Source organism: Chlorocebus sabaeus, chromosome 22 (assembly GCF_047675955.1).
Source record: "Chlorocebus sabaeus isolate Y175 chromosome 22, mChlSab1.0.hap1, whole genome shotgun sequence".
In the NCBI taxonomy this organism is placed as follows: Eukaryota; Metazoa; Chordata; class Mammalia; order Primates; family Cercopithecidae; genus Chlorocebus; species Chlorocebus sabaeus.
This window is the reverse complement of record NC_132925.1, coordinates 63,462,465-63,486,580: the sequence shown is the minus strand read 5'-3', so window position 1 is coordinate 63,486,580 and position 24,116 is coordinate 63,462,465. Positions and strand designations below refer to the sequence as shown.

Genomic DNA, 24,116 nt, shown 5'->3' with positions numbered 1-24,116 from the left:
TTTCCATTTGATTTGGGGATTTCATTTTCTCAGTATCCACTTACTTTAAGATGCTAAGATTATAATTTCTTTGTATGCCAACATGAAAATAAGTCCAAACTATCATTCTTTTCTCATGCTATAGCTATGTTTGTATGAATTACAGTCTCTGTGTGCATGCATGTATAATTCGTATTCCTTAGTTTTCATCTTTCAAGCAGTTCGTCCCTTCAAAACCCAATGACAAGACCAAAACACATTAAAAAGTTTCGTTGGAGAGCCCAGGGTGAGACACAAAACCTATTTTTCTTCTTTCAGAACTCCTATGCAAACACACAGACACTTGTTCTCTGCCTCTGGAATTACAAATATGTTACTTGGAAAGCAGCAATACTCTTTTGGACTTGTTTAACTTCACTTTCTTTACCTGTCTTTGAGAAGCCTCATACACACATTTGAAAAATACAACTTAGAAAGGTTTTAGTGATAGTGCATACAATCATTTGATTTTATTTCCCTTTTCTCTTCACCTTCACTAATAGAAGGAGTTACTGGCATGCTTCAAAAAGCTTACATTTGAATACTGTCTAAATCAGTGCAGACCCTTGACCAGCTTAATCTTTGCTTGCAAATGACAATGCAGTGAAACCAGAGGAAGAAAAAAATTACTTCCTATCCTGTTGGAAACCTAGTAAGTAGTTAGTCTGACCCAGTTTTCAATAAGAGAGATTTTCTGATGACCCGGCAGGAGTGACTATCTCCAGTCAAAGAAAGAGGAGGGTGAATTTAATCTTTCATGCCACTGGAATGGCAGCTGCTCTCAGCTCTGTCTGATTCTGTGAAGGTTGATGAAGATAGAGCTGGCTTTCAATGTAGAAAGAATTTTCCTTCTGAATATTCCAAACGAGAGCTTTGCACATGTGCCTCAAGAACTGATTGTCTAGGCTCCGACAGGAATGCAGCAGGAGAGGAGCGTATTTCATGCTTAAGACCAGAGAAGAGCCACGCAATACTCAGTGGATAAAAGGCTTGCAGTCCCAGCTGGGAAAAAGAGTCCCATTATCTCCCAGCTGCATAGACATTCCATACGGCTTGGTTCTGCCTGGATGCACAGCATGCCTGGCTGAGAGCTTGAAACAGAGTTCTGCAGAAAAATTGTAAAGATCCCGAGACATTTCCCTGGTAAGATCTGTAAGTACAAAATTGTGCTGTCTGCTGCAATGAGAATATTGCTGGGCAAGCTGCAGCTTTTCTTCCTTTCAATGTCTTTGTATTAGCATAACAGGTAAAAGCTGGGGTTGGGGGAGAAGTCACTGCTTTATTGATGCTGTGTTTCTATGATGTTGATGTTTAAAATGCATTTATTCCTTGTGTGGGAAAAATGTATTGAATCTGTATTCCGGGAGGTTAGGATCAAACCAGGGAAAGAAAGACTACAGGTATATTTTTCGGTGTTTCACTAGTCTTTGCTGCAGTAAAACTAATGGGCAAGACGGGATGACAGTGCTAATTCTGGGACTTTCAGATGGCTACACGCCCTTTCTGTAACGGCAGATGGGAAAATGTGATCACTAAACGTTTTTTGTCCTTTTTTTTTTTTTTTTTTTTTTCAATCAAAGGGATGAGGGGTGGGGTTTGCAGTTTTCACCGGATGATTTAAAAGAATGGCTATAAAGTTTCCTAGGGGAGGATTTGGTAAGGGGAGCAAAGCAAGACTGGAGGTCATACGAGCTTACCAAATTTTGTCTGGCATTTTGCTTTATACCCAGCTTCAAGATAATAGCCTCTGGAGTTTCCTTTGCCATTTACACCAGTTAAGCTTGTCAGTATTAAGGTTCTTATAATACTTTATGAAAACTTTCAGAAGTTGATGACTTGGGAACAAAACTTTTAAGAGCTCTGAGATTAGACACGTATAACCCATTATGTTAATGGGCTACTATAACATTGGGGTTTGGGGGAAAAATTGGAATTCATAGTTTTTGCTTCTCCAAATGAAAACTACTTATGTTTAAATAATCAGCATCCTGACTATGTCCTCTGAGAAACATTCACAGAATGACTAAATAGAAGTTATACTGAGAAAAAATAGACAAAACAGTAGAATCACACAGAATCAATTTGGAAAATGAGATATTCATAATTTTATCTACAGTGGTAATGTTTTCTGAAGATGTCTGTAAAAGAAGGAGCATATGCTGAATATTGAATTGCTTGTTTTGAGCAATTTTCATTTATCAGATGGGTTTATCATCTTTTTATTGCTGTTGTTGAAGGTTTCACCAATTTATGTGCATTGTATTTTATAAGGAAAGAAGATGTTTAAGCAGACTCTTTTCCCTCCTCCTTCACACACATGTGTAAACATACGCGTGTTCACAAAACAAACATAAACATACAAAAATACTAACACAATTCGTGTAAAAAATCAGAAATACAGAAGCATTTCATCTTTGATGTTTCACTGGAGTTTCTTTTTCTTTTTTTTTTTTTTTTGTAGCAATAATCATGGCTGTGCAGTTCAAATATTTCAAATATATAAATGTGGAAACTTTTATATAAAGGTTTATATGAGGTTATACAAATGCATAACTTATCACGTCTTAGCAAAAAAGTCAATCATTTATAAACGACTTCATTGTATTACTTCCTTTGAATATTTGTAGTGAAGGACCAGAATATTTTTTTAGAATTTTTATGTAACTTTCCTTAATGAAAACAAATTCACTTGTTTATTTAGAAAAGGATTACATATTTTCTCTGAGTTTAGACCCCCCCCAAAAAAATCAATTATGTTGTGAAAAGAATGTGTGGTATATTAAATTGATTGCATACTTCTGAGTTGTGTGGTTTTTTTTTTAGTAAGTTAAAATGCTCAGTAGTATAATATTAAATTTGTACCTTTTAAATTCTTTTATGTGAGGAGAAGGAATACAAAATATTTGCTTATTTATTCACTTACCTGTTTATTTTAATAGCATATTAATTGAAATACAGAAGTATAAGTTCAACCCATTAAAAATGACTCAAACTATACATAAAAGTTCAAAAAGGAAACCCCATCACCTGTAAATAACAATCACAAAATTTGACAACTATCATTGGAGACATCCTGATGCCTAACTAAATTCAGATAGGGTGAGAGATAAATACTTTTGTAAGAACGGTTTCTTATTATACACCGTTTTAAAATTAATAAGAAATATTTAGATAATATAGTCAATAATAGATAGTCTTCTGTAAGAATGAGAGGTTATCCTACGCTTAAAAAAAAAAACAGAAATATTGGCTGGGCTCTGTGGCTCACACCTGTAATCCCAGCACTTTGGGAGGCCGAGGCAGGTGGATCACGAGGTCAAGAGACTGAGACCATCCTGGCCAACATGGTGAAACCCCGTTTCTACTAAAAATACAAAAATTAGCTAGGCGTTGTGGCACGTGCCTGCAGTCACAGCTACTCAGGAGGCTGAGGCATGAGAATCGCTTGAACCCGGGGGGCAGAGCTTGCAGTGAGCAGAGATGGCGCCACTGTACTCCAACCTGGGTGACAGAGTGAAACTCCGTCTCAAAAAAAAAAAAAAAAAAAACCACAGAAATATTGAGTTTGATTTTAAATTTTAATTAAACTGAAAAAAGAGAAGTTGAAACAACATTGAAGAAATTGTTGAATTTCAGGTATAGACTTCTTTCCAAGGGAGATATTATGTCCAGAATAATACCCATATAGCCAAAAATTTTGAACATAGAAATAGTTTGAAGGTTTTTTTTTGGATGCACGTCTATGTAGTAAACAAACTTTTATAACCCTTGTTATGATAGTTAAATGCATTTGAAAGGTGCTTTGTTGTCACAACTCTACCCATACCACCTGAATTTAAACTATATCAATTTTACATTATAGAGTATGTACATTCTGGCTGAATTCTCCTGATCTTAGACTAAACGTATTTCAAAATTGAAAGGAATTACTCTTTACCAACAGGCTTTTACTACCCAATTCACCATTCCTGCGTTCTTTACTTTTAATTATTTTTTGGGTTGTTAGATTTCACTAAGTAGTACCTCTCCACCAAAGAAATAGTCACAGGTGCTGTATTTTCTGTGAGTTTGCATACTTGAACATGAATTTCTTTTGCCTTAGACATGCAAGATACATTATCTTTCTTGGATCAAGCTTAATTTTTTATTTTGGAAATGTGTAAATGTTTAAGTATTTTTGGAGACCCTTTCCGTATTGAAAGTTGTTTTGCAACATTTTTAGGTATGTCTGCAATTTCCGTCATTGAACGTGACTTACTTTTTTTCTGATAAATGCCTACGTGATTCTTTCGTTTTGTGTGTGTGTGTGTGTGTGTGTGTGTGTGTTTGTTTTTACAGAATATTCCTGGATTAGTTCCATTTTCATTAACATTTTTTGAGGTTTGCCCTATTGATTTAAGATTCTTTTATTTCAGAATTTGTTGTTGGACTATTTCTTTTTTGTCCCTTAACTGGGCGTGGACAAATTGTGATTATCTTGCTTCTTTCTTTTCTTCAGGATCACCAGTTGTGTACATGTTGTATCTCATTTGTCTGCTTTCCACATCTTTCATATCCAAATTTCTTTTCAATTTCAATTGACAGATTGGTTATCTTCTTTACTTGAGAGCCACTTATTCTCGTTTGCCACTTGAATGAATAGTATAGCTTATAGTAAACCTATTAAGGCACAACCTTCTGTATTGTGATCTTGTAAATACATGTTTCCTTCTCTCAACACTCTAGTAATTTCCTCAGTTGGAAGGTTTTTGGGCAATCTATATCCTCTGAAAGTAAGAGAAAAAGAAAGTACTTACCAGTTTTCTCTGATGTCCCCCAAAAGTCCATGTTTTTTAGCATTTGGCAACAATGGAAATGGGCTTCAAGTTGTGTTTTGGGGTTGTGTCCACTAACAGTTTCATTGAAGACAGAGGGTTTTTTGCTTTGTTTTTTATCCCCACCGCTACCACTGCTACCTTTTATATTTCTCCTTATTTTTTTCTCTGGGACAATAGAGGAAATAAAAAAAAATCTCTTTATTTAAGGAGTCTTAAGTAGCAGTCTTTCAGTTCGGAAGAATTCTTTGAATGAAAATGTTATTAGAATGTTGTTATTGTCAGTATTCGTATTGAAAAGAGCTATTCTAGTTAAAACTGAGTTAATCTACATGGTGTGTTGTAGTATTAAACATTTATTATGGTAAAGACATAACACAGGACATAGTAGAGGAAAAAACAGAGTCATTGGGCATGCCTTCTGATAATGTCCGCTATTAGTCTATATTGATGAAGTCTGTGGCCTACTTAACTATTTTGCAATGAGTCCTAAGGTAATTTACAGAAACTTGACATCATAGTAACATGAATCAAAATCTGTAGACTCAAATTCTTTTTGAAAGTACACTGAGTATAAAACTTACATGTATTAGATTTACAATTAAATGAATAAATGAATGAATAAATAAATGATGTTCCTTAGATCTCAAATCCTTAAAAGAGGCAATAAAAGAACATGATGGGTCCTATGAAGTGTTCTAAAAAACTAATGATCTTACTAAAAAACAAATCGCATTTTCTCAAAGTCAATAAAACGATAGTGAGAGCAAAATTCAGGAGGCAAGCTCTTGAGCTGAAGCACCACGCACTGTAGCTTTCCTTCCCTATATCTAGCACAGAATAGCTCTGTGGTCTTAGGCAAGTTTCTTAGCCTCTTTATACCTCAGTTTTCCCATTCATAGTGGAGATAATATTAGTATTGACTTTGCAGTATTATCAAGAGAATTCAGCAGGTAAATATGTAAACAATCTTGGAAGAAAGCCTGACAATTAATAAGCACTCTATGTGTCAGTTGTTTAGTTATTGTTATATTATTATTACTATTATAACATTTATATATGAGCCTTGGGATCAATTGGGTAAAAATAATATAAAACAATGAAAAGAACAAAATTACAATTATCATCTAATCAATTGTATTGGGTATTTAGTAGAGAATTAAATTTGGAGTGTAAATCATAAGTGGATATTAAAATAGAGCTCAGGGAAAATGGTGAGAAGATCTAGAGATGCTGGTCCCTGGATCCAACTAGATTAAAAATAGAAACGGTATTTCTGTATACACCGAGCAATTGGGCCTGATCAAGAAAAAGGGTATATTTAATTTTCTGATTATAAAAGCAATGAACAGAAAAGCATGAGAACAAATAAGCCAGAATTTCTTTCTTCAAAGAAAAACATCACAAATACTTGTACATTTCTTTCCTGTTGTTTTATGTTGTTGCTGCTGTTGTTCTTTTTTTATGATAATGCCCTAATAAAGTAATATATGCACCTGGAAACAACAACAATAAAATTTGAAATTACAGAGAAGACAGTAAAATAAAAAATAAAAGACCTTTCCACCGTTTTCTGTCTCATTTCACAGAAATGTTTTCTATAGTTGATTTTATTGTAATTTTTTCCTTCTGGCCATCATTACGTATTTGAATAATATATTTGACTTCTATTGCAGAATCTATAAACTCAACATCATGTCTGCTGACTCCATTTTTTAAAAGATTGGCAGTTTTTTCTATTTTCACACTTTCACAAGACAATTTTAGGTGTTACATAAGTCTTTGAATTCTTTTGGCAGTAATGCACATATATATGTATATTTTTTGGTAAAGTGGGAAATTTTAAGTATTGAAGGAAGGATTAAATTTAATAATTACCAATTCCCATCCCTCAGAATTACCAAATGCTAAATTTTATTGGAGATTTAACATTTTCATTATTCATAAAACGAAAATACTAATGTAATATATAATAAGGGCCTACATTGTAACTCTACCTAGTCCATTCCTCACTCTACATTACCATGAATTGTATATTTATATATAATTTTTGTATATGTAAGCATATATAAAATATCATTTTAAAATATTATGGAAATGGTTTCATACTGAAAACAAACTTATTTAACTAGTGTAACTCATTCCATATTAGACTATTTAGACTCATTCTTATAAATAAATACAGTTCTAGGATATATTTCACCTTATGTATTTTGTACTCTTATTATTTATTCTCTTATTGAGGGATATTTAATTTACTGAAAATATTCACTATCACAATGTTCTATTATCACATGCATAGAAAGTGTATACACATTAAGTGAGATTTTCATTAAGAATATCAAGTCTGTGCTGCCTGTCAACAATTTCATGTTTGTTATTTCTGGTCTCAGAATTCCTATTTTTCAACAAATGTACTTAACTGATCTGCACCTATTATGATGTTGATCAAGTTGGACTTATTTCTTATTTTATATTCAAGCAAAGTGTTTTTCAATAATCAGTGTTTTATTGGTTTGAGCAAATATTCTTTATTCATTTTTTCTTCTTTTACTAGTTAAAAATGATATACTCCCATTATCATATTTTAGTAAATAACTATTTTAACATAAAATATACTTTTATATTTTCAAAGAAAGACTAAAGAGAGTATATCTTCACAAACAGGACAATGACTTGTTGAAATTTACTCTGAGATATTTCTCCCAGTGCTCATATTTGCACTATTTATTTTTAAACTGCCCCCAATATTTTTGTCAAGGTTTTTTTAGACTTATGACGTGATTTCCTGAGTTCTTTATTTACCATATTCTTGCTATTTATTTGCATCTCCTAGATTCTTTTCTTGTACTCTGAAGACCATTTTAAGGTCATTCAAAAATTGTTTTAAACTCCCTTAAAAATTATTTGTTGAAAATAGCTTACGTTAGTCACATTCTAAAATAATACTGTAGTTTGTCAGAGCACTCTATGTGGATGATACTTTTCTCTCAACAATTTTTGCATATTCTGTTCCATGATCTTCTGGAATATAATTGTGCTCTTGAGGGGACTGTTTATGATCTAATTATCACACTTTTGAAGATATATTCATCTTTTCACTCAGACAGGTTTTAAGAATTTCTCTTTGTCATTGATTTCTTCAAGTTCACTACAATGTGAGTAGTTGTGGAGTTGTTTCAAATGTATCTCAGTGAGGCCTCTGCAAGCTCCTAAATCTTTCTTTGATTCTGAAAAATTCTCAGCTATTATATATTTCAATCTTGCATCTTTTAAATCCCTTTATTTTCTCCTTCAAGAATGCTAATTCATCATTTCTAGGTTTCTTTCTTTGATTTCTTTTCATTTCATTCATTTTCTGGTGTTGCAGTCAGTGTAATTTCTACCGATCTGTATTTTATACTTTTATTTTTAAAAAATAGCTTTAATTTCTATAATTTATATTGTTCTTTTAAAAATTATCCTGCTATTCTGCTTATTCTTAATAGTTTCTCTCCCATTCTTAAGCTGTTGAAAAAATTTCAGTAAGTTTATTTTAAAGTTAGATTGTGATTGTTTTACTATTTTAATTTTTAGAGACAAATTTCTTTATTACTTATGTCTGCTGGATTTCCCTCATGGTGGTTCATTCTTCCTGGTGCTCATAACTTTTTTATGACAAATTTACTTTCAACAGATGTTGTTTTCTATGGGAGACAAACATTATTTGAGTTGCGTATGCTTTTGCATAGCATTGCATTGCTATTACTTCTACAGTGGCTCTACAAGTATCTCTGGTTCTGGACTATTTTATATGCGAATTTTTTGGCTTCAAATTATCTTACCAAACAGACAGAATGAATTTGGGCCCTACAACCCAAGAACATTCTGGGTTCTGACTGTCTTTTGGGGATTCTTTTTTCTACCCTATCACCAAGTTTCTATAAGGTCAGCTATGTCATGCAAAGGCCCCCGTTTTGGGAGGTTATTCCAACTTTATAATCTCCATGCCAGTCTGAGTTTCTCTCCATTTGGTGCCTCTGAAGGCCCACCTCTTTAACATTTAACCTCGGTTATGTGTACTTCTTAAAGGGTTTTTATACTTATATAACATTTGTATGTGTCTGTAGTGGAAAAGAAATCCTTCTGCGTCACGTTGCATGGTGCCGTGTACTTCCCTATACTTTCATGTTGACTAGACTTGTTCCCATCTGCTTTCCATCATTTAGAAAGTCATCAAACTTTCTCACTTGCTGGTATTTTATTTTTATCTGGTACTCTCATGGTTTCATGGAGTTATTTTGTTATAGGCAATGGAACATTTGCTAATTTTTTTCTCTGGAAACATTGTCAAGTCTCAAGTATATAATCTAATAAGAAATGGTTAATGCCAATTGTATATGTCTTTCCATTGGCTCCACAAAGGTTACTGCAACAAATTAAAGTGCTTGGTTTAGTCCAATGAGAGATTATGTTAGGGAGTTCTAGAATTTAGTTAGAAAAGCAAGCCAGTGGATGTTATTAGTTTATATATTCTTTGGGAGTGGCAGCTCTATTAATTCCTTAAGTTTAATGGTGTGCAAATTCTTAAAATGTAGAGGCAATTATTCAAAAACTTTGTTAGCGCAGCAATTCCTAGTGACACAGTACAAGCTGAATGTTAAACGGACCATTTTTTTAAGATGATTTCTGCTGAAAAAAAGTGAGAATATTAGATGGATCCTTTTAAAAATCCTTTTTAAAAGGCTTCTTTTAAGGCAGGAAGGAGAGACTCAAATAAGATACTTGGTGAAGTTTCTAGTAATTTATCACTTATGTGTGTAAGAGGTCAACACGAATGAACTCTCAAAAGAATGTAGACATTTTATTTTCAATGACTTGTTTGTATATTGTTTCAAAGTTTAATTTATTTGGTTTCCCACATTTGTATGTCTAATGTGGTTGTGTAAGGAACTTTGTATGGAGACTGCTGAGCTATCTTTCTAAACAGGAGGAGTGCGATATACTTGCTGCAATAGAGCTTTTAGTGAAACAACATGATTTTCCTTTCTGGCATCTAACAGGGTCTCCCAATCACTAAAGCACAATAAATGAAAGAGAAGGTCGGAAATCAGGTGTGCTGCTAATTTTCTATCAGCAGAGTTAAGAATAAATTAAAGAATAGTCCTGCCGGGCATGGTGGCTCACGCCTGTAATCCCAGCACTTTGGGAGGCCAAGGAGGGCGGATCACGAGATCAGGAGACCGAGACCATCCTGGCTAACACGGTGAAACCCTATCTCTACTAAAAAACAAACAAACAAACAAACTAGCTGGGGGAGGTGGCGGGCGCCTGTAGTCCCAGCTACTCGGAAGGCTGAGGCAGGAGAATGGCGTAAACCCTGGAGGTGGAGCTTGCAGTGAGCCCAGATCGCGCCACTGCACTCCAGCCTGGGTGACAGAGCGAGACTCCAAAAACAAAACAAAACAAAACAAAATGTCCGTAAAGTTGTGTTGACATGAAAAAGTTTCTGTTATTCTAGACTTGATAGAACGCACTTTTTAAAAGTGGAACATGAAGGTATTTTCTAGGCATTTAATGTCGTTAGTCAATTCCTAAATATGCTCAGTTGTGAATGTGTTGCTGACACGTAGAATTTTGACAGTCCTATATATAAATTTACCACAAAAGTATATGTTGAAAATAGTTCTATTAGAATTAGCCGGTGGTTATAAAATATATCTTTTTCAGAGGTGCCGACTTTACTTTTTTGTTGTTACTTTGTGCAGACTGTGCCTAGGCGGTTTGTAGACAAGAGAAGGAAGCTTTCTATCCGCTTTCTTTAGGGCATTTAGGTGGCAAAAGCATTATTTTTACTGACATCACTCTTATTCTGTCTTTTGTCATGCAGATGTACAGAGTGATTATGCAATAAACAGAAACAACTTTCTCATAGAAAAAGAGAGACTGGAGTTTAAAGAAAAATAACCTATTCATTATGTGTAGTTCAACATAGGAAGCCAAATAGCAGTTTTTAAGAAATTACACACACAAGACGCAATGCCTGAGCCAATTGCTTTTACCATTAGGGGCTCCTTTTACTTATGAGGCAAAAGTCATTTTTCCAAAGAAACATGGAACAAAATCTTAAAGTTTCAAGATTCACATATATCTTCAGAAATCCAAAAATAATGTTATTCTTTGAGTATTAGCCCCTGGATATTATTTTCTTTTATGATTTTTTTCTACATGAAACTGTCTTCAATTCATACAAAAACTCTAGTTAATTCTGATTAATAATTTAACATATCAAATTATTAACATTAATAATATTTTATTCAACAATATATACTAGTAATGATTCCACAAATATTGGCTGAATACTTACTATGTAATAGATACTATTTCAGGCACTGGTGATGCAACTATGAGCAAGACAGAGAAGAGTTCTGTTCCTGTAAAATTCACATTCTGATATGTATTCTAGAATTCAATTAAATATACATCTCTACCAAGTGGAAGGGAGGGCTAACATTGTTAATTTCAGTTCTTACCTGAGAAATGAGCATTAGAAGTCATTAAATTATTTAATTCCAAGATGATTATTTTAGTAAACTTTGCATAGTGAGATACACCAAAAAGACTAAATAAAAAGAAACATATTTACTAAGAATAATAATTACTCCTCTATTTTTATAGATACTGATAGATTCTGGGTTTTTCAGAGGATTAACAAAAATAGGATCTCATATTATATACATGTTTATGGAATTTCCTAATCATACGCCCAACTCTTTACCTTAAAGTTACTCATTTTCATCAAGTGAATAGTACTTGTGGATTTACAAAGATGGTAAAATTTGTTCAAAATTTGCAAACTACACTAAATTATTTAATAACCATGGTGAATTACTATGTATATAACAAGCGAAGGAAATTAATAACCAGCAGAATATTGTTTAATACATTTTTCCAATTATAAAATCATATATGTTTATTACACAAAATTTGGAGAAGACAAAGTATGCATAGATTGTTATTCTATTACTCTGCATATGGCATCATTTCAGTAATCATGTGTATGTATGTATGTGTGCATTTAAAATACAAAATTGAGATGAATGTATATGTTCTGCTTTATAGCTTGTTTTTATTAATTAACATCTTATAAACATTCTCAAGTATCATTATTCTCCTAATGCTGAAGGAATTTTCACCAGATAGGTGTTCCCTGTTTACTCAAACCAATAACCTATCGTTAGATATTTATCTTTTACACAATTTATTGAACAATGCTATGATACATATCCTTGTACCTGAATCTTTTAATATGTGTCTGATTATTTCTTAAAAACAAATTCCTAGTAGTACAATTTCCATGTCAAATTGTGGGATTTTGAAAATGTGAGTGTGTATATTACTAAATTGTCCTTTAGGAAGACAGCTCCCTCTGTACTTTCAGGCAGGTGAATACTCTTTGTGATCATCCCTGTAAATACTAAATATTATTAATTGTGAATACTCTGATTGGATTACAAAGCAAATATGCAGATAACAGTATTTCAGTATTGCTCTCTATTACATTTTTGAAAATACATGCCTGAATAAATATTTAATGAGTGCTTGAACCATTTGTATCTGCTTGTTTTGCTGAAGTCAGCCCCTGTCCTTTGTTTATTCTTTTGATATTTTACATTTTTTCTTATGCTCAGGAAGTTCATCATATATCGATGAGATAACTTGTAATTTTCACTTTTCTTCAAGTTTATAAGACACTTAACTTATTATATTTTAAATGTGAAACCTTGGAAAATGTTTTATAAATTATTTGAACCTCGGTGTTCAAATGTACACAGTGCAGCTGGTAACACCTGACCTGGCTTTCACAAACTCAGAAGGGTCAGATGAAAACTGAAATAGTTAATGTTTCTAAATGTATTTTTATAGCTATAAGTGGTATACAGTTATTGTTCTAGTCTTATTAAAGATAAATCAGTGTTTGTCCTAAATTGCAAGTTGAGTCATGAGAAAGTCTACAACTTAAAGTTTTCTAAATATAGGTCCAATGTTATCAACTTTTTAGCTCCGGCACCTACAGCGTCTGGCCTGTGGTGTGTGCTCATTAAGTGCCTGCTTAATGAATGTAGACTCTAAGTATACTAGAGAAACATAAATTCAAATACATCTGTGCTCATTCCAAGTGTGCTATTACAGTGTCATCTAAATCTAATGGTGAACAAAATAGCACATATTAAAATGATAATTAATGTTAAACTTCAATTTATGTCTCTGCCCTTGGCAACCATAGTAATCCACTCCATGATGAAACAGTCAGGAAATTTAAGTAGTTATTTATTTCATCACTACAAATTGTATTTGAGACCTGTGTTTTGGAGGTAATCTATATTGTTGGCTTTTCAGGAATTTGGTATGTTAGGGAAATTCAGGACTGCATATGGGGAATAAGGAATAGGTTTTAGGATAAAAAGAAATTGCAATCATCCCTGAATTAAGAAATAATTTATACATTACAGAGACGTATAGTATACACAAAGTGTGTGATATTGTCTTCTTCAAAAACCTTCCCAAAATGTGAGATATATAACTTGCTTTTCCAGATGCTCAGAACAAGGAACAACTTACTTTTGTTTTAATTTGCATTTAAGTTACCATACCATATGATTTTAGTATTTGATGTTATTTGACTTTGGCAGAACATAATTAAATAAGGTGTTTGACTTTGCCAAGAGAGTTTTAGAAATAAATTTGTGTTTGATTTAGATCTGAGGCCAGGTGTTCAAGACCAGCCTGGGCAACAAAGTGAAACTCACACCTGTAAAACACACACACACACACACACCCCATATATATATATATATATATATATATCAAACTTTGGCATATTTGGTAATAAATATTAAAGCTGTGAAACAAACATGTTTTACTTATAACTTAGAATGACCACACTTATTAAACAAGTTAATACACATTACGCTGCAATGACAAACCACACCCCAAATCTTAGGAGTCTGAAACAAAGATTTCTTTGTGTACAACTGTGAGGCAACTGTCCTTTATGAGAACGGCGGTGTTATAATACCATATGAATACGTGTTTCCACAGTTTCAGTAAAGAGGTAGTTCTAGAGACTTTCGGTGGCAACTGAACACTTTCACCCAGAAGTGATACATCTCACTTGAATTCATTTTCATTGGTTGAAGCAAAACACTCAAGAGAGTGAGTGAAGAAGTGAAATTCCTTATGTGCCTAGAAAGAGGGGAATGAGACATACTGGTGAATAACAACAGCATCTATGACTGAGTTTGCTAACAAGAAGTTGTTTACCTGGCCCTTATCCTCACTAACAAATGAACTTCAGTTGTGTGAAGCAATCTCACTCAATACCACAGGTAGCATTTTAGTTTAGTTTTGTTTTGATCTGTTTTATTGAGAGATACATTTTCAACTCCTTGTACATATTAAGCAGTAAATCAACATTTTTCCTGCTAAAAAGTTACTCAATGGCCACCTCATCCATTACATTTTTCCTCACTGAATGATTGATGAATTCAGTAACTATTTATCTGGATCTATCCACCACGTTTAAAACTCTGGAGTGTCATGGTTTAGAGATACACACTGTCCTCATAAACCTTAGGGCATTTTGAGGAAATGTACTTGAATTAAATTGCTACATAAAATATCATCTAAGTGCCCACAAAGAACAGGTACTTAAGAGCATGCAATGACCAAGTGAGGAAAGTCAGTGAAAGCTTCCATAGGGAAGTGATGAGTAGGCACAGGCTAGTTCCATGTAAGGAGAAAGTGTTCTCATGGAAAGAAGAGTGGATGAGGGGAGGGGATATGGCAGGAGCGAGGGACTGAAAAAACCAAGGTTGAAGTCCTGGGGGATCAGAGATCCAGGTGACAGAAGAGGTTAAAGAAGTACGAGAAGCTGACCAAGAGGTTTCTGCAGCCCATGCTAAGCCTTTGAATTTTTTCTTAACAAAATAGAGGAGCTACTGGTGATTTTTGAGAATGAAGTAATACAGACAGACCTAGGCATTGAAATAATCATCCTGTCTAGTATGTGGCGAACATCATTTTTTCTTATTCAGGTATGTGGCGTCGGGCAGACAGGGAACCCAGGAAGGAAATGAATAGGCAAGGAGAAAATATGCGTCAATCTGGACTATCTTCTGTTTTGACGACAAGACAAAACTTGCTCCGAATTTCACAAACTCCGAATTTTTGTGCTTTTTTTCACATAAGCTGTTATTCATAATATTCAATTGAAACAATTGGAAACAAGTAAAACAATGTTTTGTTAATTTTTAAAGTACAAATGCAAAGTAAAAAGATTGGAAAATATATAAAATAATAACAGAAAAATGAAATCATATATAATACATGCTCCCAAAAATTACTCCTGAGTATTTTCCTGAATTTTATGTTTTAAGGAAAACAAAGGTTCTAATGTTTTTATTCTGAGGAAGTGTTTATAAAATATATAGTCTTGTATACTCAGAATGAAATATATAATATATGTAAATATACAGAACAAAATGTATGCATATTTCATTGTGAGAAAGACTTTATAAAAATATAATATGAAAATATAAAAATGTATATATATATGAATATATAATAATATATTATAAAATATAATGTGATATTCTCACTGTGGTAGATAATCTCCAAACATGGCCACCAACAATTCCTCCCCTCCTGGTATATACAGGCCATTCCTCCCTTTAAAAAGTAGTATCTATTTCCTTCTCTCTAACTGAGCCCTGCCCTCATGATTGTTTTTCGAACAATAGAATTGGTGGAAGTAAAGCTGTGCCAATTCTTAGCCCTTCAAAGACCAAGCAGCTTCTGCTTTCATGTTCTTGGAGCCCAAATCCTACGCAGGAAGGAAGTCAGGGTATGTACTGAAAAGAGGGGCTTATAGAATACCCGTAAGATGAAACACCACATGAAGAGAGAGACCACAAGGACTCTCCAGCCAAGGGTCTTCACCTAGGCATGCAAGAGAGGCTTCCTTGGATCCTTCAGTCCAGTTGTGAAATGGTGACACTACCTGGATACAAAGAACAATCCAGCGAACCCACAGAACTTTGAGAAATAATGAATCGTTGTTGTTTTAACCACTAGGTTGTGAAGTGGTTTGTTATGTAGGATTCAATAAATAAAATAGCCACTTTTTCAGTTTTTATAAGGAAAATAAAATGCTATGCAGTGTCTTTGAGTTTTCTACTTTGCTCCTTAATTTATTCATCCTATCAAAAATATACCCAGACATGTCTCTGAAAGTTGTGTGTTGGTTAATTTTGAATTTAAAAGTCTTTAAAATTATAAACTCTGCAATCAGACCAGGCAAATGAAAAAAATATAGATGGGAAATTCCTGTTAAATTTGTTTTCACTTTGATGTGTATGATATGTGCAGAATTAGTTGGAATTACTTGAATTTTGAACAAAGACCAATATATAAGAAATACGTGCTGATTTTGGCCTTCACGGATAAAAATATGAAGAGCAAGGCAGATTCACAGATATCCATATGCTTAGAGTCAAGAATGTAGCTGACTTCCTTTTATTCTTAAAAACCTTTATAAATTTCTTAAGCGATTTATGGTACACTGTGGACTTGAGTGTTACTTTTATATCGGGTTATAAATAATATTGGCTAGGAGTCTATCCAATGAACTTTCCCTTTTACTTCACATATTCTCCGGGCTCATGGTTAGCCAGAACAATTTAGAAGCCAAAAACGTAATCAAAATTATCACATGCCTTTTTATTGCATGGTGGGATTATTTTGTTTTGCTGACATATAACATTTTGGTCAATAATAATAATAACAATAAAACAGCATTGAGTTACTCAAATATTAGTTGGGGCTCTTCAGAGAAGTAGAACCAATAGCGCCACATATCTATCTATCTATCTATGTATCTGTCTATCTCTCTCGCTCTCTCTCTATATAGATAGATAGATAGATAGATAGATAGATAGATAGATAGATAGATAGATAGATTAGATAGATGTATAGATAGATAGATATGAATTTGCCCTTTCTCCATTTTTTGTTTTTTTAAGGATCTCAGTGGATTGCATGATACCTACATTGGAAATGGCAATCTACTTTACTGAGTCTCCTGATTCAAACGCTAATTTTATCTGGAAACACCTTCACAGACACGTACAAAATAATATTTAATGTGAGCACCTCATAGACTAGTGAAGTTGACACATAAATGTAATTATCATAATGATACTAGTAAGAGAAATTCAGTTGACCTTGCTGATAAATAGGTATTTTTCACACAAAAGCCAGAAAATGGTCATAAAATATGTCATATGGCTTAAATTATAATTGTTGAGTACCCATTTCAAAATGTTATTGTTCATTTGAAGACTAAATTTTAAATTGGTCCTACTTTATAGGTAATTATGACATGACTGAATATTTATTCATGGCAAACCCAGGAGCATTCATTTGCAATTGCCATTCATGTAGATGTCAAAGATGCCACTTTCTATTGTACATATTGTGAGAGGGTAAAACAAATAACCTTTCCTCCTTAAAATTGGATTGCTCATTAAATGTGTCATTAATCATATTTTAAACTCCAAAAGATCAAAGTAAAATGGCTCTGAGTTTTAAATTTTCCAGGGTGACAAAAGCTGAACAGTTTATTAATGTTTGACCACGCTCCAGGTGTGGTGGCTAATTTCTGAAGATGATGTTCCTCTCTGTTCGATTACCTTTCAGCTCTCATGGTAGGTGCTAATGTGTGTAATTAGCATTATTTCAGAGTTGTGACCTGAACGACAGACCAATATCTTTAAGGGCTGTGGCCCAACCAGGTTGGAATAATACCAAATTTATATGCAAGGAATTGAACTGGTGAAGAGGTTACAGAAAGAAGTTAGGTCTAGATTGGGGTTTCAAAATAAATCACCTGAAATTATTTAAGAGTATAACTCAGACCCCCCAAAAGTCACCTCCATCTGAAAGGTTTAGATTTGGAATCTCTAGTTGTTATGATAAATATAATTATAATTAAGGCTCAGGGTGTTAATGTCAGTGTTATGCAGAAAATTACCCTAGATATAGATAGCTCCCAGCATCTACATCCTGTGTTCAAATTTATTTCTAATAAAAAGAATTTAACCCATTTGAGGTGAAAATAATTCCTTAGAGAATAAATGTTTTTTAACCTTGGGTAGCAATAGAATAAAATATAGAGATAATGACATATATCAAACCCATGGTATTACAGGTTGTGTATCCCTTATCCAAAATGCTTGAGACCAAAAATGTTTTAGAGTTTGAAATTTTCTGGATTTTGGAATATTTGCATATACATAATGAGATATCCTGGGGAATAGGACCCAAGGCTAAAAACAAAATTCATTTGTATTTTGTATAAGTCTTATACATATAACCTGAATACAATTTTATACAGTATTTTTAATAATTTTGAGCAGGAAACAAAGTTTTGACTACATTTTGACTGTGACATGTCACATGAGGTCAGGTGTGGAATTTTTCAGTTTGGAATCCTGTTGGTGCTCAAAAAATTATAGATCTTGAAGTGTTTCAGATTTTGGATATTGAGCTCGTGAGTGTTCAAACTGTAATATCATTAAACTATTTAGAATTAAGCTTGTATTTATTAGAATCGTTTCTACGTCTTTGGTGTAAAAAGGGCTTGTTATATTTAAGGCTCTGAGGAGTCTTTGCCAGATTTGATTTGTGTTTGCACTGTTAATTTTGTAATTAAATAGCTGATTTTGGACTTACCCGTTTAAGTTGAAAAGTACTGTATATAAAAATTAACTAACTTTTTAGAAAAAGTTTTGAAATATTTAAAAGAAGTTAAGATTTACTATTTTATAAGGGTAAATACAAGAATTAAATGCTTAGGTTTTTCTTGTTAAGGACCTACTGTTAATTTGTCAGATTGTTTAGACACTTTAAGAGAACATAATAATTCAATTTTAGAACTACCATTTAAAATACTTAAAGAAATTGTTAAGTCAAAAGTCCTGATTGTTTATGTGTGTTTAGTCTGTTCAACATGAAATAATTGAATTTTAACTGTGGCAAAAGAGAAGAAGGTTTTTCTTGTTTTAATAAGATTATAAAAAGAATAACAGACATACAAATTAAGCTGAAAATTTTAAATTTTAATTTTAAATGCATTTGCATTTGAAATTTTAATAAATTTGATATTATGATCCCCAATGAGCATTGAGGTTCTAAGGGGATTCAAGGGACTTGCCTGAGACTACAGAGAAGCAATTCACATACAGATTTTCATGTACGAATCCAGTGGCTGTGGTTTCCACATTCATTCTCAAAAAAATCAAGGTACCTTTTTGGAGATGCATGCAAAATTGTAGAGGAAAATAAGGTAATATTCGGAATATAGTTTCTAATCTTTTATTGTTAATTTTCTTGTTTACAATTTACCAAGGCAAAAAAGAAACACTTTTAAAATGTCAAAATTATATAAATAAGATATTATCTACCATTGTTTTTCTATTTCCGGTTTAATAAACAAGTTTATCTGTGTGGTAATAATTTTTACCTTTAAACAGAGCCAGTAACTCTTCTATTACTTTGGAGTTTTTAAAAGATACAGTTATTTTGAGTTTGCATTCACACATATTCTAATTTAGAATACATAAAAATTTACTTTATATTATTTATTTCCTCTTAACATATTTGCAAAGGTTTAGTTATATCTGCAAAAATGATATATTTTTTATTCTTCTATTTTTACCCAAATTGTTGATGATCTTCTGAGATCCATCTGAGCAGACAAGGAAGAGATACATACTTTCATTTATATACACACACATAGTTCGTGTGTGTATACAACCTGATTAGCTTCTTGACAAAGAAACTAAAAAGAGGTTTAATTTTTAAATGCCTCTCCCCATACTCTATCCTTTTATTGTAATTTTTAAGTCTTTAATTATTTTTACATATCTCTTCTATATACAGGTCTTTGTAGCTGGGTCCCCACTGCTGAGTCAGTTTTGAATTACCTATCGATCTTGTCTTAAAATTGTTGTCCAGTTAGTGGAGCATTTATTTATCAGCTTTCTCATTATGCTTGAATATTCTACATAGCCAAATATATATCTGACCAATGTCCTTCTTTAGGAACAGTGCTTTATGTTTTTCACATCGGATATTTACATCAGGTGCATTCAAAAGGCAGTGAACCAAGTCCTATAAAAACAGATAGAAGAATTACATTAAGTATTAATGTCAGAAAAAGAGAATTGCTTTTTGATTTAGGATATGTAAATAGTCAATCGTATTAAAAGATTGACTTTAAAACATATCCAACTCTGCTAAACAACGGAAGAATCTATTCTTTTTTTGATTGAAGAAACCACATAAAACAGGTATACTATCATGGGGAAAGTAGGTACTTTCTATACTATTGTCAAAAGACAAAAATTGCCTCTTGATTTAGGATTCCATAAACTTTTATGGAGGTGTGCGTGGCTGGAAGACATCAATACCGTGCATTGTTCCTTGATGGTGGGCTAGGCACATATTCTAACCTTTGAATATTTCTAAAATAGTATCTTTCAAATCTGGCAAATTTGGGGAAAAAGAAATTCCTTATATAGTTGAAGCTTGAAGAAAGGTGATGTATGTTGTAATGGGTTTGCTGAGATTTTCACTTAATATTCAGCAGCCCTGAGACGTTTTCTTATCTTCTACTCTAAGTCAGTACTTTGAAAAAAAAATATGAGGAGCAGGTTTGACAATGTTGTCAGGATTATGATTGAGATGAAGCTAGAACGACGTGCAATTTAAGTCTTCCCAGGCCCTGATTCAAATCTACATCTGATTTCATGACCTCTGCTGCATTCCTCTGTCATGAGAAGAGCAAGGACTCAGTCCAATGATAGAATCAACCTTACCCTTCAGTTAATTAGAAGGGTCAGTAGTAAAAAACTCGAATTTTGGAGTCAGGCACACCTGGATTTGAATACTGATCAGATGAACCACTTACTACACGATGGCCCAGAGACATACACTTTGATTTCACTGGCCTCATTTTTCCTATGTGTAAAATTGAGAAATAATAGTTGTCCTACCTCACATGACTGTATGGAGGATTAAGTGAGATTATTGAATCTAAAAGTCTTAGCACAATGTCTGACATACAGAAATTAGTAGTGAATTTCAGCTAGTGTAACATTATTAAAATTATTATGAATGAGGGACTATTGTAGATGTTATACGGAAAGTGGTACCACCTGGGGACATATAGTGACTCCCAATGCTATTTAGCTCGTTTCTATTGTATATGCATCACATACAGTTCAAATTAGTAACAATCACAGCAAGAACAACCACCACTTGATATAGTTTCAGGCACTTTCCTTAGTACTTTAGGCTAACATATTTAATTCTCATAAAAACTCAAAGGATATGTGGTATTATTCCCCATTTTACAGAAAAGTAGAATGAGATTCAGAGATATAAAGTAAAATGCTCAAGTAGAAAAAACAGCTGTTAGATTTTAAAGTCAGAATTTAAAACCAGCCAGGCTTTTGCCAAGATTAATGCTTTTTATCACCACATTCTTAATTCCCAAAAAGAGCACCAAGCACCCTAGGATGCAGCAGTGAATTCAGAGAAGGATCATAGGATGTAATTAAATATTCTGGTGAAACAGTGATGCTCAACATCTGTCAACTACAGAATGTGAGGTAGTTTCATTTCAACACATATCTTATTAAATTTCTTTCAATATCATATATTTGTTAAAGCTGGGTTTCCAGTGGATGCCATGATAAAAAGCAAATACTGTGTGAAATCAGTGTAGAACAGGAAATGAGGCTGGGCAATCTTATTCTAAGTTTTGAAAAGTTGTGCTGTGCCCAACGGAAGTATGCTTGTTAAAAGCAGAAGTGGGTACTTAAGAATAAAATAAGAATGCTATTTTTTCTCCAATATATACATATTATATTTTTAAAGCATCCTGTAAGTTGTTTGAATATAATTTCTTTGAACTAAAATACTTAAAAATTGAACTATTTATAGTTGTTTTTGCCCTGGGAGTGCCATAAAAATGAGTGATCCACTAAGGAGATCGTGATACGAATAAGCTGGGGAACCTCTGAACTACATTATTCGGCTTCTCAGGGAAATACGTAGAATGTAAGGATCAGTTCATGAAACCTCATTAACCAACTGTTACTTCTCTAGTACTTACAGATTCCTTTCTAAAAGAGCTCACAGCATAATAAGAAAGATAGCCACTGTATTAATCAGGGTCCTCCAGAGAGACAGAATCAGTAAGGTATGTATATTGATATTACGACAGAAGTTTATGATTGAGACTGAAAAGTCCCAGGACAGAGCCCTTGGGATGATGGCAGCCTGACTCAGTAGTATTTGAACTGGGTAGTTCAAATGTCCCAAAACCAGGGAAGCCATGGTTCAACTCTCAGTCTCAAGCCAAAAACCTGAGAACCTGGAGTGCCTCTGGTGTAAGTCCAAAAGCTAGAGTTTCAATGTCAGAGGCAGGAGACTAGGATAGTCCAGCTCTGGAGGCAGAGACCATTTCAGATTTTCAGTTTTTGTTCCATCCAGGCCCCCAGCCAATAGGATTGTGCCCACCCACCCACTTTGAGGACAGATCTTCCCCTTAGTTCACTCAGACTCATATGCTAATTTCTTCTGGAAACTTCCTTGCAGACACACCTAAAATTAATGCTTTACTAGTTCTCCAGGTATCATCTAATCCAATCAGATGGATCTCTAAAATTAACCATCACAGACAAAAAGCCTATACTAAAATACAGTGCGTGAACCAAATTTCCAAGGGGCCAGACTCCCAGGCAGGTCACATGAATATTCAAAAGGCCATAGCATTAAGAAATGAGAGGAAGTTGTATTGGGTAGAAAAGCAAACATAAGAAATTTTCCAGAAGAGATGAATGAGAGAGATCAAAATGCATGCTATTTATAGAATAATGAGTATGGTAATAATGGAGTACCCACTAATTACACTAGCACTTATTAAATACTTGTTATGTTCCAGGCAATGCATTAGGCACTGGGTTGTGAAGATGAAAGTCAGAGTGACTTTCCTCAGGCTCTGACGTCTCTTGAGGATTCTGACAAGAAATAAGTATATTCAGGCAAATGGTAAGAGATGAGATTGGAAAGCATGGCTGGGTTAGAAGTAATATATTGTCTGTAACTTCTAAAGAGGCCAGGGACTTTTAGAATAATTAACACAAGGTCTAATTACTTTGGATTAACTAGTAGCCAAATGCATTCACAAATATTGATATTATTCAAATTAGCTTCATCTTACTAAAAAAGACGCTGTATTTGTGTATCCTTCTGCCTAATAAATGAGAGGCATATGTATGTTTTTCCAGAATCATGACTTATTCAGTTTATGGTCTAATTATTGGTTGAGAAGATAAGTAAATAACAAATTATCATATGAAAAATGTGAGACTGGGAGTAATTAATGCAATAAAATAGATTGCTCAATATGCGAACAACTTCATTGTAAATTCAAGGAAAAGGGCCTGATTTCTGAAGAAAGATTAAGTCATCAAAAGTCTTAAGGATTAAATTAAAAGATAATTTTAAACATTTACTGCTGTAGTATTTAAACTTAATGATTCTGGCACAATGAGACTATTGAATCTATGCTGCGATATTTGTTTAAGAGGATGGACTCAGGTGGTTAGGATGTGATTATTACTGTCCTAGGTCCTATAGTTAAATCTGGATAGAATTCTAGTTTTAACTGAAGACCTCTATTTAATCATAGGCTGTATCAAGTTGCTGACACAATTCATGAATAGTCATATATAATGGTATCATGCTACTAAAACACATTAGTTAAATACTGTCACTCACTCAAATGGTATAGGAGAATCATCTTCCTAAGATATCTCTCCATGACTACAGTATGGGCACAGAGCGAGGACAATCCTGTCTCCCACCTGGTCACCATTCATTTATTTATTCATTCAGTAGAGATTTTCGTGCACACAAGCAGCTACTGTGATAGCAGAAGTATTACAGAATTCAAAAGAAAAAGAGATGATTTCCAGCTGGGCAATCAGAGAAGTCTTTAAGAAGTAGGTGGCATTCAACTAAAGAATACACTCTTCAGTTATGTGTGGCTTGATGAGTATACACCATGACAATCGCAGACTTTGGCAAAATGGGAGGGTTGAAATAAGATAAAAGAAAGGAAAAGAGTGGTGGCAAAGGCAGGATTACTGGTAACATTAATTGAAGAATTCT

At 33.5% G+C, this 24,116-nt stretch overlaps 1 protein-coding gene across 4 annotated transcripts in view; it reads left to right on the top strand.

The window, feature by feature from the left end:
* The first annotated feature begins 583 nt into the window (after window positions 1–583).
* The window catches only part of CNTN6 (contactin 6), a 305,105-nt gene continuing 281,572 nt past the window's right edge, over window positions 584–24,116 (top strand). For 2 of the 4 annotated variants that reach the window (XM_073009923.1, XM_007985017.3), the window contains exon 1: window positions 584–1,161. The gene's annotated coding sequence lies outside the window, so the exon portion shown is untranslated. Of the gene's footprint in view, window positions 1,171–24,116 lie in introns of all 4 variants that reach the window. The other 2 variants (XM_007985018.3, XM_073009924.1) reach the window with 2 other exon arrangements.